This window comes from Ursus americanus, chromosome 14 (assembly GCF_024610735.1).
Source record: "Ursus americanus isolate L20-20 chromosome 14, mUrsAme1.1.p, whole genome shotgun sequence".
In the NCBI taxonomy this organism is placed as follows: domain Eukaryota; kingdom Metazoa; phylum Chordata; class Mammalia; order Carnivora; family Ursidae; genus Ursus; species Ursus americanus.
Genome location: NC_142140.1, coordinates 29,894,651 through 29,909,646, shown reverse-complemented (window position 1 = coordinate 29,909,646; position 14,996 = coordinate 29,894,651). Strand labels below are relative to the sequence as shown.

Sequence of the window (14,996 nt, the reverse complement as noted above, 5' to 3'; positions counted from 1 at the left end):
TATATATATACTATCATCAATTCACTCAACAGTACACCTGTCATCATCAGTATCGTTTGCAGTAGTAACCATGATCTCAAGGAGTTCATAGTGGCAGGTATAGAAAACAACAACAAAACAGAGTTATGACGTCAGTCACAGCAATCTTCAAACTCCAAGCCTCTCATTTAGGCAGTATGGCACCATTTGAAAAGTTATTTAACTTACCTTGAACTTTATTGTTCTTGGGGGTAAAGTATAAATAAAATACTCCCCTTGCAGGAGACAGAGGAGTAGAGTCAATGTGTCAGAAGTACCATACCCTAGGCCCTAGAACATAGGAAGTTCTATTATTGTTAGCAAAGGTAATTGCAGAGGGGGACTATGGTAATAGGAAGAGGGAGACGGCAGTAGGAAGAGAGCTCTTGTCTTCAAGGTCAGGCAAGAAGGAATTTTCTTTTGTAGGAAGGGGCAAACAAATCTAGAAAGACCCAGGCTTAGGGAAATGGGAGGAGCATGCAGCATGACTAAACAACCAGGTAAAGGGTTTCCCTGATGTCAGCCAGTTCTCAGGAGCTATAATGCATGGCAGAGGTCAAGGATGGGGCAAAGTTCATGGGAAGGTGAGAAGCTTGGCTACAGTGTGGCCATCGATTTAAGTCAACAAGTATTTGGACAAAGGGTAGGAACATTTCAGACAAAAGAGGAGGATGTGGGAGGGGTCTGTGTCTGGCCTCAGCACAGGTACCTGAGAGGGGCACCCATTGGACTTTTGTAAGTCCTCTGGGCAAGAGTAGTCCTTTGCAAGCCTTTTTCCTGAACACAAGGGTAGCAGATTCCTTTATTTGTTGCTGTTTTCCAGGAACAAAGAGTTCAGGTAAAGATAAGCATTACCAAAGACAAAACTATGCCTATAGAGTTCAGTGTTTTTAAGGAAAGAATCTACTGTGATGCCAAATTCAAACAATCACCTTCCTTTTGCCTATAAAAGTAAGAAATATGAAGAAGGTTAAAAGAAAGTCTGTCATTAACCCATAAAGAGGGGAAAGACAATTTTAACTGCTTGAGGATTATGGATTTTTTTTTTCATTTCTTCGAATGCAACTTCATTGCTTAGGATGTTTCACACACAATCTCAAACATAACAAAAATCAGAAAAATGGCTGGTGCACAAAATGAAGACTACAAAGAGAATTGGCAAATATTTCACTCCCTTCCTGCCATTATCTACTCCTTTGCTTTGAAGAGAGATGCAGAAAGGGAAGTGGAATGTTCATGCTCGTCTTTGAGTTTGTAAGAGAGGTCTTCCATTAAATCTTCTTTGATATCGTTAGCTTATGCCTCCTGAATGTGTACAATCTTGTGAGGTGTTACCCTAACACATTATGTCGTCGTTAACAGAGGTCTCTCTGCAGAGCCCAATGAGGGCAGTACTGTTAAAATAGTTCATAAAAATTTTGCGATCTACAACTACTACAAAGAATAATTATTCTGATACATAGATTTCAGGCCAAAGACTAACTGATGTTTTATATCTACAATAATCAGTATAGGTAAGCAAATATAAACACGCAGAGAATATAACCACACCTGTTTCAGGAATCAAGTAGAAGACATACTAATCATTTTTATCTCGGTGGGTAGGAGGCTCAAAGTTGGATGTAATGATCAGTCTACAACATAAAATGATTTAATCCGAACTTCCCTAACAAAAGCACAGCACAAGGGTCTTCTACTCTGTTCATGACATGAAGGAAAGGTGAATGATCTTGGTTGGGTTTGAGTTCTGTATACTCACTTCAGAAAGTTGAAATTACACACAGCACACAGAAGGACAGAGGTTCTTGGTCGGATAACAGGTTGGAATTTGGACCTCATTGTAGAAATAAAAACAGCAACAAAGTAATAACAAATAATAGTAATAACAACAATTAGAGCAACTATAAAAATTATGGCCCTGAGGTAGTGACTGCTCATGACCTACCAGGCACTGGGTGGCCACTTATTTTACTACCAAATTTAATCCTTCCAACATGCATTAATCTTCTGATCGCCATTTAGACATGAAGAAATAAGATGGAGAGTGAAGGTTACATAGCTACCGAGAATGGGAACCAGGAATTGACCCCAGTCAGTGTGAATGCACAGCCGGCACCATTCACAATAATTGGGTTTAATGACCTGGGTCCTGTCCTGGTCGATATATCAGAGAATAATCTTAGTCAACAAATTCAAGAGTAAGGGAGTCAAGCAGATTAGACTGAACTTCGTTTATTGAAAACATAGTAGGCTTTTATATGATGCTCTCACCACCAATGCATGAGGCCTAACCATGATTATCACAGTTCTTAATGCCTCTTTCAGCAAAGAAATAACACTCTATAAAAACAGTGGAATGATATCTGACAAAAGTATTAGAAAGATGATGATTATGATCATAGTTACAGAAGCAGAAACAGCAACGAGAATGCCATTAAAACCACTACCATTTATACCAGGCCCTATACTATTACATGTAAGGCATATAAAAGGCATTACATAAAGCCTTCCTCCCTACCTTGTTACATGTTCCTTCTTTCATCCTGCAAAATGTTTTACATACAACAGGCACTCCATTTTTTTTTTGGATTGGTAAATAAATGAATAAAACAATAGAGTATATTGAAGGTATAGAGAAATTATTCATAAGTCATGCTCAAAATTCCCAATGACACAGAGAATATAACCACACCACATATCAAATCCAAGCCACATGCCATGCAGTGCGCTATTGAAATAAAATGTAACTATTGTTTTGGGAATAATGCTCAGGATCCAGTAAAAGATACTGTATTAATTATATTGTTTTCCATAGAACTTTTCTAAGGTTGCCCAGGACAACAAGACTGTAGAGCATTCATGATGAAACTGTCAAAGAGGACTAGACTTGAGGGACCTTTGGGAGAAGAGAGATTTGAAAATAATGTACTGCCTGCCCATGGTGCAGACGTGCCTGTCTCTGCAAGTACGACCACATTATTGATTCTCTAAGGAAGAAAGGAAATATGACTTTGTCCCTTAACTGACATCAAAGTTATAGTGCTATGCAACAGTGCCCAAAAGCATTTGCAAATATTTTTATTCCGATACAGAACCTGAGTGTCCTAGAAGACATAAAGCTAATTGATCCAAAATGCAGGGGTCAGGAGGCACTGAAACTCTGTGGTGGGAGGTTGGGGGGGGGCAGTAAATATTTGAAAGAGACAAGTCACCAGAATCAAAGGCCTAAAATTCTCTGAAAAAAAAATGAGGGACTCAAAGATATTTTACCTTTTTGTACACAGACACCAAACTGTGATCAGTAATGGCAGTGAGAGCACAGAAAAAATAAATACAAAGTCTATGTCTAAGCTGAAGACATAACTATTCCAAAGAATAGTTTCCCTATCATTAGTCATTTGTCTAAGACTTTTTGACCAGCATGAAGTAGCACAGTAGAGGATATATTTCTGTGTACCCATCAGGGAATATTCTTGTTATAATGGCTATCTCTATAAACTAATATATGCTGTGAACTCTAATGGGAACTGAAAAAGGTGCAATTTCTCAACTACAATAGAAGGTACAATAAATATTTACAGAATACTTAAAATGAGAGTGTATCTAGTCAAAAATAAAAAGTAGATGATTCAAAGCTGGAATGTCCAATAGGAAATTTTATTTGGTCTTGTTTGGTAATTAGAGAAAGAAAGATCAAGCCATATGTCAGATGCAATTTAGTTTTTTTAAAGCATAATCTAATCATAAACTAGAGGGTCACAAAGAGTTAGAGCTGAACAGATCATAAAAAAGCATACATTTCCATGCACTACAAACAATCACAATCCCTTGAACAATTCCCCCAAAGCTGCCTAACATCAAACATCAGTTGCTTTAGAATCCATCAGCAAATTTAGGGTGCCTCCAAAGGGGCCTGACAGGTTAGGCAAAGAAAGCACTGTACACCATCAGTTCTTTCAGCGCTGTCTAAAGATCTATAGGTCAGAGTGGGGCAGGCTCTGATGTTTCCTCCATTAATTATTTAAGGTAATATTCTGGATGCCAGCAAATCCTAACAACTTCAAATATAAACCCTTTTATGCTTCAAAGATATGCTTTCAATAAACAAATCAAAACACTTCTCCAAAAAAAAAAAAATCTGATGATGCATATTTTATCTTTCAATGGACCTCCTTTTACCAATAAATTTAGACTTAATCATACACTTTGAGTCAACTTACAACAACAAATGAGAGCCTGTCATGTTTTGCACACACTTCACCTCTATCACCCATCAGCCAACCTATCTACCCTAGTGACCTAGTTTTAGCTGATGAAAGCTTCGATAAATATGTTTACCATAACTAGTAATAATGACTGAGTTTAAAGGTTCTTTAACCTAGTTTTGTTATTTTACTTTTACTATAGTTAATTTCAAGCATATACAGAAGTAGACCAATAAAACCAATCTTGGCATACCTACAACCTTGCCAAAATGACCACTTCATGGCCAATCTTGTGCCATAGCCAATCTTACCCTAATTCACTCCCCAGTCTCATTTGTAAACAAATCACAGTCATCACATAATTTCATCTTACATATTTCTATATGTATCGCTCTAAAAAAACAAGGACTTAAAAACATTTTTAAAAAGAACCTAAAAATCAACATTTTAACAATATCAATATGTTTTAAGGGTCTTTTAAAATACCTAAAACTAACAATGACAAAACAATATTAACTGTGTAGCGTTTAAATTTCCAAATTTCTCATAAACATCTTAAGTACAATCTTAGTTCTTTAAAAAGTCATTAGTATTGCTAGTTATTTTTTAAGCTACAACTTCTCAAAAAGTTAATTCAAATGTGAGTTAATTGAAATCACTGTTCTATTGCTCTTTCAGAGAGATCACGAAAATCAACTATGGATTGTCAGGTTCCGGAAACATTAGGAGGGACTGACTGAGACAGTCAAATGATTTCTAACCAAGTAACTGGACCACAAGCAAATTAGGTCACCATAAACACCATGTAAATGACAATAAGAGTTAATATTTGCTAAGGATTTGTGTGTCAGATCCTCGGGCCAATCTCGCTCAACTCAACTTCAGTGAATCCTCACAACCACCCCCGGAAAGGTTTGATGGCTTGAACAACGGGCACCCAGTGAGGAAGGGGCAGAGTAAGGGACTTAAGGAAGCAAGTCAAACCACCTGATTTCCTGTCACTGACACTGTACCCAAAACCTGGGGGGACACCAACCTGAGAGCTCCATGAAGAGAAGCAAATTCAGGAAGAACATTCTGAGCAGGTTGCAGAAGGTACTTAAAGCAGAATGAGAAACCGATGCTCATGGCTGCTGCAATTTTATAATTACCTTTCTTTTCTTTTTAAGTTTAATTACTGCTCAGAGTTGGAAACATAAAAGGTGAAGTACTGTGCTAGTAGGGGATCCATGCACAAAAACAGCAGTGAAGAAGTCTAGGTTCTGCTTACCTCCTCTGTCACATTCCTTCAAGAGGGTTCTGAAGACAATGCAGATCTGAAGTGTAGCAATTAATAAGTACAGTTACATACTTCTACAAGCTACACATAATCTATTTTGAATTCACCACTCAATTATTTCATGCCTGGGGTTTTCTGTGATGCCTGCCTATCTCAAACTTGCTAATGGAGAGAAGTAAGCCTATTGTAAAGTCAAAACACTTCATCATCACATTTTATAGTACAAAAGAGTGAGTCCCGAGTTTAACTCGTTCTCTGACAATTCGGAGATGATCAAGTCTTAATGCCAAGCCATTTATACAGCAATCCTGACTCCTATTTCCATCTCCCCTTTTCTGTCATCCTAAAGGTATAACACCAGGTAACAAAGTTCAAGTTAATTACCCAGAAAATCCATTTCTGCAGCCAAAGAAAAGGGAATGTGGATGGACATTCTAAGTGCCTGTTAAAAATACCAAGTAATTAGAGGCTCTTTATTCAGATATTTACAAGACCCTCTGTGAAGCCAACATTCTGTAATCCAAATGCAAACATTCTGTGAAGGAAGGAAAGGCTAGAAAGAAAACCCAGACAAGACCCCTGGAACTGCTCAAAACATAAAGATGACAGCAGGTTCATTTGATTTAAATATAAAGCTTCGCTAAGTGATCAGGAAACCAAAGCAATGCTGGGGGGGGGGGGAGAGGGGGGAGGCGGCAGGCTTGCTTCACAAGTACTTAGTTCCTCTGATTGAATTAAAAGGTTCTATTTGAGATGCTCAGTCTATCAACATACTTACTAAGTCCCAGTTATGTTTTCCAGCAGTGTTTTAGGCACAGTAGCTCAGTCCCAGCCCTAGGACATGTTTTGCTGCTACTTGTTTTCTTTCACTTACGGATTTTAGGGAACCTCATACCAAGACTGAAAGATACTTTTCTCTTGTATCTTATTATTCCAAATAACCTTTTATTTATTCAACATTTATGGTAGAGCCATTCAGAGGTCACATCTACTGAAGGGTAGGACATCTAGAAGCTTGCCATATTGGGGGAATGGAGTCTTGCAGGCCCTCTGCAGAGCAGGGGGTGAATACGATGATTGCTGGATCACAGGAAGGTCTAGGGGAGGACCCAGGACAGCTAGAACAACAGGTTTGGGAGCATTCCTGGGAACTCAGGGCAACAGCTACGTACAACAGAAGTATTTCAATATTTTAGTAACCAGTATGACTAAATCAGCATTTATGACTACACAGAATCTTGGCAGCCCTGGGTTGTCTAGTACTGTATAGATAAACAAGTCCAAGAGCAGGCAGCTCTCTAAACAATATGGTACATAACAAATAAATACCATGTAAGTTTTATATAAACAGAACAGGTTATCTTGGACTTTTCAAAAGTTCTTGTGGAAAATATAGCAAATAGCTCATGTGCAAAGATTCTAGAAAAAAGCTTTTCCAATTTACATTCTCCAGTACCTCAAGCATTACTGTTCCATATATGATGGTTGTTTTGTTGATCACAAATACCTAACGATATTTAACTCTCATTCAAGTTCAAAAGATCAAAAGATCTAAAGAAAGACCAGGTAGAAGAGCTATAAGTAAAATCAAGGTAGAAACTTTGTGTCAACTTTTTGTGTCAAACATGAAACTATAAAGATTCCCTTGAATAATTTGAGTGACTGCACATAAAGTCTAATCCACCTTCAGTAGTCCCTCTGTTTTAACTCATGGATCCCACACTCCTGCTACACAGAGTCCAGGGTTGGACTAGTTGATGTGAAATGGCTTGGGATCTCAGAAAGAGAGCAAGAACGGTGCTGAGAGGCGTTAGGAAGAAAATAAACATGTTGTCAGAATGCATAATATACAACAAATAACATTGGATAGAAAAAAAAATAATCTTATTATCTTCCTCTAGTAAATATCATTATTAATCATTTCCCTCCAGAACATGTACAGAGTTCTAACATAATGCTACCTATTCATTTCCACCTCTTTTTCTCAAGAGGGACGGGTCCTGATTGGAAAATCTGAAAAATCAAGCTCAAGATACAACTGAGTTAGGTAGCAAATTACCCTTAGAAGGCACAGAAAGCACATGCAATCTCATTAGAAAGTGTGTGCTCGCACTTTCCATTTCCTAGAAAGCAATCAAAGCCCTGACTTGCAACACTGTCCAATTTAATGGAGCATTAGTTAAACTCTCTCTATCAATGTTTGAATTTTGAAAAACACACGGAATTAAACAAGGACACCAAGACTATGATCAAATTGGAGCTTTCTTGAATCTAGCTTATACCCTTTTGGCCCAGACAATATGTAGCATTGACCCCACATACATTAAATAAAGCCACCTATGCCCACTCACTAATCACTCACACCTGCTTCTACCATTCTACTGCTCAGATACTGACCAGAACATCTGCTCACTTCAGATAAAGATTCAGCGCACATCTAAATCACATAACGGGCTTTTAAACCATTATTGTGAAAGGAGAAGCAGTCAATATGCTAATTTTTGAGGCTTTCTGCCTAATTTTCATTAGCTTACCCTAATTTCTTTTTCATCTTTGGGAAAGGGGCCTGTGCCTATTTTCATTGCCAAAAGATGTCCATGCTTGCAGACAGCCAGAAAGTATGACAACTCCTTCTACTTCAAATTTCCCAGACACAAAACAAGGGGCATCAAACTGAAGTCAGCTCCTTGCAGTTTATATTACTCTTAGCAGTCTCTCTCAATCTCTCTCCTCCCCCTCCTCCCCCTCCTCCTCCTCCACCTCCACCACCACCACCACCACCTCTCTCTCTCTATATATATATATATATATACACTATATATAAATATATATATATACTGGGTCTCAGTGTTCTTCAAATTTAAATAAGAGGTGGAAAGTAACCCTTCCAGCTTTCACATTTACTAAGTTTACTTTTAACCAAATGGTCAATGAATTTCAAAATATAAAGACATGGCCAAATTCTAACGCCATGAAACAAATCAAGGCAAAGGACGATATTGTACTAGCAATTAGGCAATCACAGGCTAAGATGATCAATATTCACAATGCTTTTGTGAACACAGATACGGTTTTAGTCAATCTTACTTGGTTGTATGTATTAAGCCCCCCAAAATAGTAAGTTACTATTTTCATAATATCTGGTAGTTAAAATGTTACATGAGACACCACTACTGTCCCCTCCCCCCCCACACACAAACCTCTCACTTTCAGCAAGTAACAAAAATGTGATGCAGGTATCATAAATGAGCCAATAACTACTGAATTCAAATTGTGTACCAAATGTGTATTTTATTCTCAGATAAAAAGTTACATTTATCCCTAACAACCCATCACTGATTTACCACAATTATCCCCATTTTAGGAAAAACAAACAAACAAACAAACAACAAAAAACCTGAGGCTGAGAGAGTTACATTTATTTCCCCAATGTCACAACCCGAAGTACTCAAGCCCAGAATACTCAAAACCTCTCATTCTCACCCGACTTGAACAGGGGAGGAATTCAGGCGGGGACTTCAACCATGTGTCACTTGATTTGCAGAAAGTACTTCTGTGCTCATATGGGTATTAATAACAGCTAGCATTTACTGAGCACTTTCTTCGCTCTAAGCCCTCCACATGATTTAACTAGTTCTCAAAACAACCCTATAGGGTAGATACTATTGTTACATTATTTCACAGGTGGGCCTACAGGTACCAAGATGGTAAGTACCTTGCACAGGCAGCAACTTCAGGCCTCTCATCAAGGCATGCTGGCTCTGGGGTCCATGCTTTGACCCCTGCACTACATTATCCTCAACCTCTGAAAACAGAAGATAAGTACGAAGCAAAGGAGGAGAAGTAAAAGACGCTGAGAAGCAACAAGCTAGATCTCCAAACCTGAAAAGCACACCTTGTACCCAAGCCCTCCTTGCATTTCCAATCTCAGGATTCCCTAATGATTTCTAAGTGGAAAGCAATCTGGTGGGTCAACAGTAAGAGGACAAAATCAAATGGTGTCAAGTTGTTCTCTAGAAAACACGTTAAAAGATGTATGAAAGCAGCATAGATCTGAAAGGCAAACCATAATCTACTGAAATAGCATCTTAAAATTAGGCAACAGCGAAGGAGAGTGCATTTACCTTTCAGGAAAGAAATAGAAATAATTCACTAATGAGACAATAGAGTCAGCCAAATTGACACATAGTTTCTTGCCTCTACGTACATACTCCCTTCTCTCAACCAGAAGCCCTACAGAAAGCAAGATTATAATAGAAATGCTGACACAACTAACCTCATAATGTTTCATACCCAAAGCCATAATTATATTTTCTAATTGTATACTGGGCAAAAGAAATGCCAACCAGAACAAAAACATAACTAGCTAGAAACAGTCTATCAGAATTCTCGCATTATAGAAAATGCCTATGAAACACTATTATCTTCAGCCACAGCCAGAAGATGTCAGACAATCAATTCATATAACATGCCAGCTTAATAAAATCTGCATACAATATTTATGAATGCAGTAATATTCCTTTTTATCACAAGTTATTAATGGTCAATTTAATGAACATCTACAGCTGGAATGCTTTGGTTCTGTATGATATTTTAATCATCTTTAGCCATGGATTTAAATGCACTTCATTTTATAACCATCGGCTATTCAATAGGATAAGAAAGCCCTTTCATAAGTACTGAGATATTTGGGGTAGGTAACCAATTTCATCTTTATCATTCTTGATTTCCCTAACATTTTAAAACTAGAAGCAAAACTACATGGTCCATTACAATCATATTTACGTTAAAGTCTACGTTAGGACACAGAAGTTTTCCTAAAGCTGTACTGCATGTTCAGTTAGCTTCGAACCTCCTTCCATTCCCTTTCCAATAAAGAACTTCCCAATCTTGTTTACACAAAACAATCTTCTTCGAAGCCATTTGGACTTTAGAGGAGTGGAGGAAATAGGGATATTTTTAAGTAAAGAGAACAATATGAAATTTTGACTTAAGGACAACAGGCACAAGGACAAAAAGTACCTAAGCTGTGACTTTTAGATTTGAAATACTGACTTTCGACAATACATAAATCTGTAGATGGCAGGCATTTTCCAAACTTCTCTAATAAGTAGGATCTGAATATATCCAGGAAGATCATGACTCATTAAATTTCATTTTAAGCTTCTTGAATCTGCCTAAATTTTCTCATCTTATCAGACAAGCCAATATATGCTTACACTGTGAGGTTAAAGCAATGAACTTATGAAGAGAACCTGTCAAATCAAATTATCAACAAGCAATAGTCCCACTATTGGGGAGTATCTAAGCTTCAATGTCAATTTTAAAGAAATGTGCTTACATTTGCATTTTAATTAGATCACACCTTCAACATCATACTAATTTTGGTTTAATGCTCTATTTTATTACCATTTCCAAAATGACATTTTTAAATGTGTGTATCAAGAAAAAAACCTGTACTTTTATTTTGACAAAACTCATAAATATTGAACTTTAATTAGTATGAACAGAAATCTAAAATTCTAAATATTTAGAACTGGATTTAAGAAAACCTTCCAAGAGCAAATTATTCCAGTCTTACTGAAGAACATAATGAAAGGTTGTATGGAATATGAAATTTAGGTTCTTCTGAGTGACCAAAAGCTAGATATTCATGCTTTAAGAAAAAAAAAAAGTAAAGGTCATTTTGGTTAAGCTTTTCATTAAAATGGGCACCTGTATGGCTCAGTCTGTTAAAGCGACCAACTCTTGATTTTGGCTTAGGTCATGATCTCAGGGTCTGCACGGAGTCCGCTTGAGATTCTCTCCTTCCTCCTCTCCCCCATCTCCCACCCCCCCCCAGTTCGCACTAACTAAATAAAGTTTAAAGACTTTCTTTATAATTTAGACATGATCTATGTTGTTTCTTTGGAGGAAGTAGGAGGAACCAGACAGATTAAGTTTGCTTTCTCTCCATTTAAAAAGATATGTACACTTAAATACATTAACTGTGAGAAAATTCATCAATGTAACCTTTCTGAAGTGAAAAGTCCTGTGTTATTTAATACATTCATGATGTTGTGTTACCTTTATCACTATGTTCTCATCACTGATGAAAACACTGATAGTGTTTTATCACTATCAGAATGTTTTCATCTGATAAGAAAACCCAGTAACCATTAAGCAGCGATTCCACCCCTACCACCAGCCCACAGCAAGCACTAATCTCCATGAATTTGCCTATCCTGAATATTTTATATAAACAGAATAATAAGAGTGGCCTTTAGTGTCTTTCATATCTGAAGTAAAAATATTGATAAAGAAGAAATAGCCAAGTTCTTCATTTTTCAATTTTTTTCCACTTTTTTTGTTCAAAAATTATTCCAAAAAGTGTTGAGGTTTTGTGTTCACTTTTTTATGAGATAAAGTAATATAAGTTTCCATGCCCTAATTTTTCCAAGCAAAAGTCAATGACAAATACCCATTTAAAAATCCCAGCCATTATGGGCATCAGAAGTAGATTCCATAAAAGCACAAAAGAAAACCTAAAAATATGGAGATCTACATTGTGTTCATGGCTGTGGAAACCCAATATCACCAATATGTTAAATTTCCCTAAATTAATCTAATTATTCAATGTCATGCCTTTAAAAAACCTCAATGGATTTCTTCCGTAGAACTTGAAAGTATGGGGAAAATTCACTTGGAAGAGTCGGTGAAGATCAGCCATAAAAAGGGATGAAAACTAAGGAATGACTCATGCTTCTAGATACAAAGGTACCCTTTTTAACCACAGTAATCAGAGAACTATGTAACTGCAATTCAGAGAAAACAATTGAACTTGGACAGGCAAAAAGGATGTTCACGCATATATGTTAAAACCGTGGGCAAAGAATGGACTGGAACACTGGTTATTCACCTAGGAAATATGAATTCATAATTCATACCACATATAAAAAATATCTAGATGGTATCAAGGCATTTATGAAAAACAAAACTTTAGAAAAAATTATAGGAAAATACTGTTATGAGCTCAGGATTGGGAAAGATTCCTTGAACTGGATCCAAATGTACTGGTCATAAATGAAAATATAATCAAAAATTAAAAATTTTTGATTATCAAAACATGCACCCCCAACTAAAAATCTAAACTAAAATTCAGATATTTTTAAATGCATATAATCACAAAGAAATAAAAAAAAATATGAAAACATAAATTAATAGAAAATAATGACCCAATTGAAAAGTAGGCAAAAGCATACACATAGGTAAGTGACAAAAAGGGACATCCAGAGAACAAATGAAAAAAATGAGGGAAATGGAAATTAAAACAATACTTTATACCCACCAGAGCAGCAAACACTTAAAAAAAATATACCAATATTATTAGAGGAATCTGGGTAGCTCAGTCAGTTAAGCATCTGACTATTGATTTCAACTCAGATCTTGATCTCAGGGTCATGAGTTCAAGCCCCACTATGACCAGCATAGAGCCTACTTAAAAAAAAATACTAATATGATGAAGTATGAAGACATGGAAAACAGGAATTCTCACATCTTGCTATGGAAATTTACTGATAGAAATCACTTAATTGGGATAGCAAAACTACTCTCCAGAAGTTGAAGAAATGGATTCCTTCCAACAAGGGATTTCCACTGGTAGGTAAATATTCTACAGAGGTCCACTCACTAATGCACCAGGAAACACATACAAGAATATGCATTTTACATTGTCTTAATGGAAAAAAAAATAGCAATAATCTAAATAAAGGGAATAGGAAATTAACTTGTCATATATTTAGAGAACGGAATACAATACAGCAAGTAGAAGTGAAAAAATGAGGTCTTCATTCACCAATGTGACTATATCTCAAAAACAATGCTGAGTGAAAGAAATTCATGATGTACAGAATAACACTGTCTATAAAAAAAAACATTAACAACCTATGCTCTTTTCTTTGTAGAGACGCAGACACATGTAAGAAACACAAAAACTTCAGCAGGTAGGAAGCATACCAACTTCAGGTTAGTAGATACTTCTAAAGCAGTAGTTCTCAAAAGGGGATGGTTTTGCTTCTCAAGGATATTAGGCTGTATGTAGAGATATTTGGGCTGTCACAAGTAGGAAAGGGCATGTTACTGCATCTAGCAGGGAGAAGCCAGCATTGCAGTTAAATATCCTATAATGCACAGGACGGCCCTTCACAAGAAAGAAATACCTGGTCCCTAATCTCAATGGCATCATCTTATCTCAATGAGTTGAGAAACCCAGCTCTAAAAAGAGAGGAAAGACGGAGCATCTGGGGGGCTCAGTGGACTAAGTATCAGACTCTTGATTTCGGCTCAGGTCATGATCTCAGGGTCCTGAGATTGAGCCCTGTGTTCGACTCCGTGCTCAGCATGGAGTCTGCATGAGATTCTCTCTCTTCCTCTCCCCCTGCCACTCCCCCTGCTCTCTCTTGCAAATAAATAAGTAATCTTGGGGTGCGTGAGTGGCTAAGTAACTGCCTTCAGCTCAGGTCATGATCCTGGGGTCCTGGGATCAAGTCCCACATTGGGCTCCCTGCTCAATGGAGAGTCTGCTGCTCCCTGTCCCTCTGTGTTCTCTCTCTCTCTCTCTCCCTCTCTCTCTTTCACAAATAAATAAATCTTTTTAAAAAATAAATAAATCCTTAAAAAATAAAAAATAAAAAGAGGAAGAAGAATTAAGATCAGAGTTAGGAACATGTTAGGAACATTTTATTTTAAAAAAGATCTGAAGTACATACGCAGGTATGTTAATTTTTAAAAATCTGTGTAGCACATTATTTCCTGTACATTTTTATATTTGAAATATCTCTCAAATTAAAAAAAATTAATAGTTCAACAAATAAACAATTTCTAAATATGATGGAGTTTACGTAGTTCTTTCATTGGCATATTTCTGGAAATATATTTTTGGAAAAATATTCTCACACTCATGATCAAATTTTATTTGCACATTTTTTTTTTCTTGGTGTTTGTTCTATACAGAGCTATGTAAGTAAGGTTGTGGAGGAACTCGGGATTTATCTATTCTATCACAGTTTCAGGCAAGAACATTCTAAAACCATACCAGAGAAAGCTAATTTAGGCTTTCCTGTATACAGCATACTATAATGATTCCTGTCAATTTTTTCAAGAGGCTGATGGTCTAACTGGTACACCTGCATCATACCTGCCATCACACTTCCTTAACAAGATGGCTCCTGATGCGAATTTCTCCCAGCCTTATGGATTCTGGGAGTTCCTTGAAACTGCTTTGAAATTAATCAGTGCTCAATCTTATTTTTTCATTTATTTCCTTAGTGCAGGGGTTGGCAAACGTGTTCTATAAAGGGCCAGGTAGTCAATGTTTCAGGTTTTGAGGGCCATAGTGTGTCTGTCATAACTACCGAACTCTGCCAATGGGGAGGAGAAGCAGCCATAGACACACATAAAGGAATGAGGGTGGCTGTGTTCCGAGAAAACTTTAGTTACAAAAACAGACAAGGGAT

At 36.9% G+C, this 14,996-nt stretch overlaps 1 protein-coding gene across 8 annotated transcripts in view; it reads right to left on the bottom strand.

The window, feature by feature from the left end:
* FHIT (fragile histidine triad diadenosine triphosphatase) overlaps window positions 1-14,996 on the bottom strand; it is a 1,378,910-nt gene that overhangs the window by 709,415 nt on the left and 654,499 nt on the right. The gene's annotated exons all lie outside the window — the stretch shown is intronic.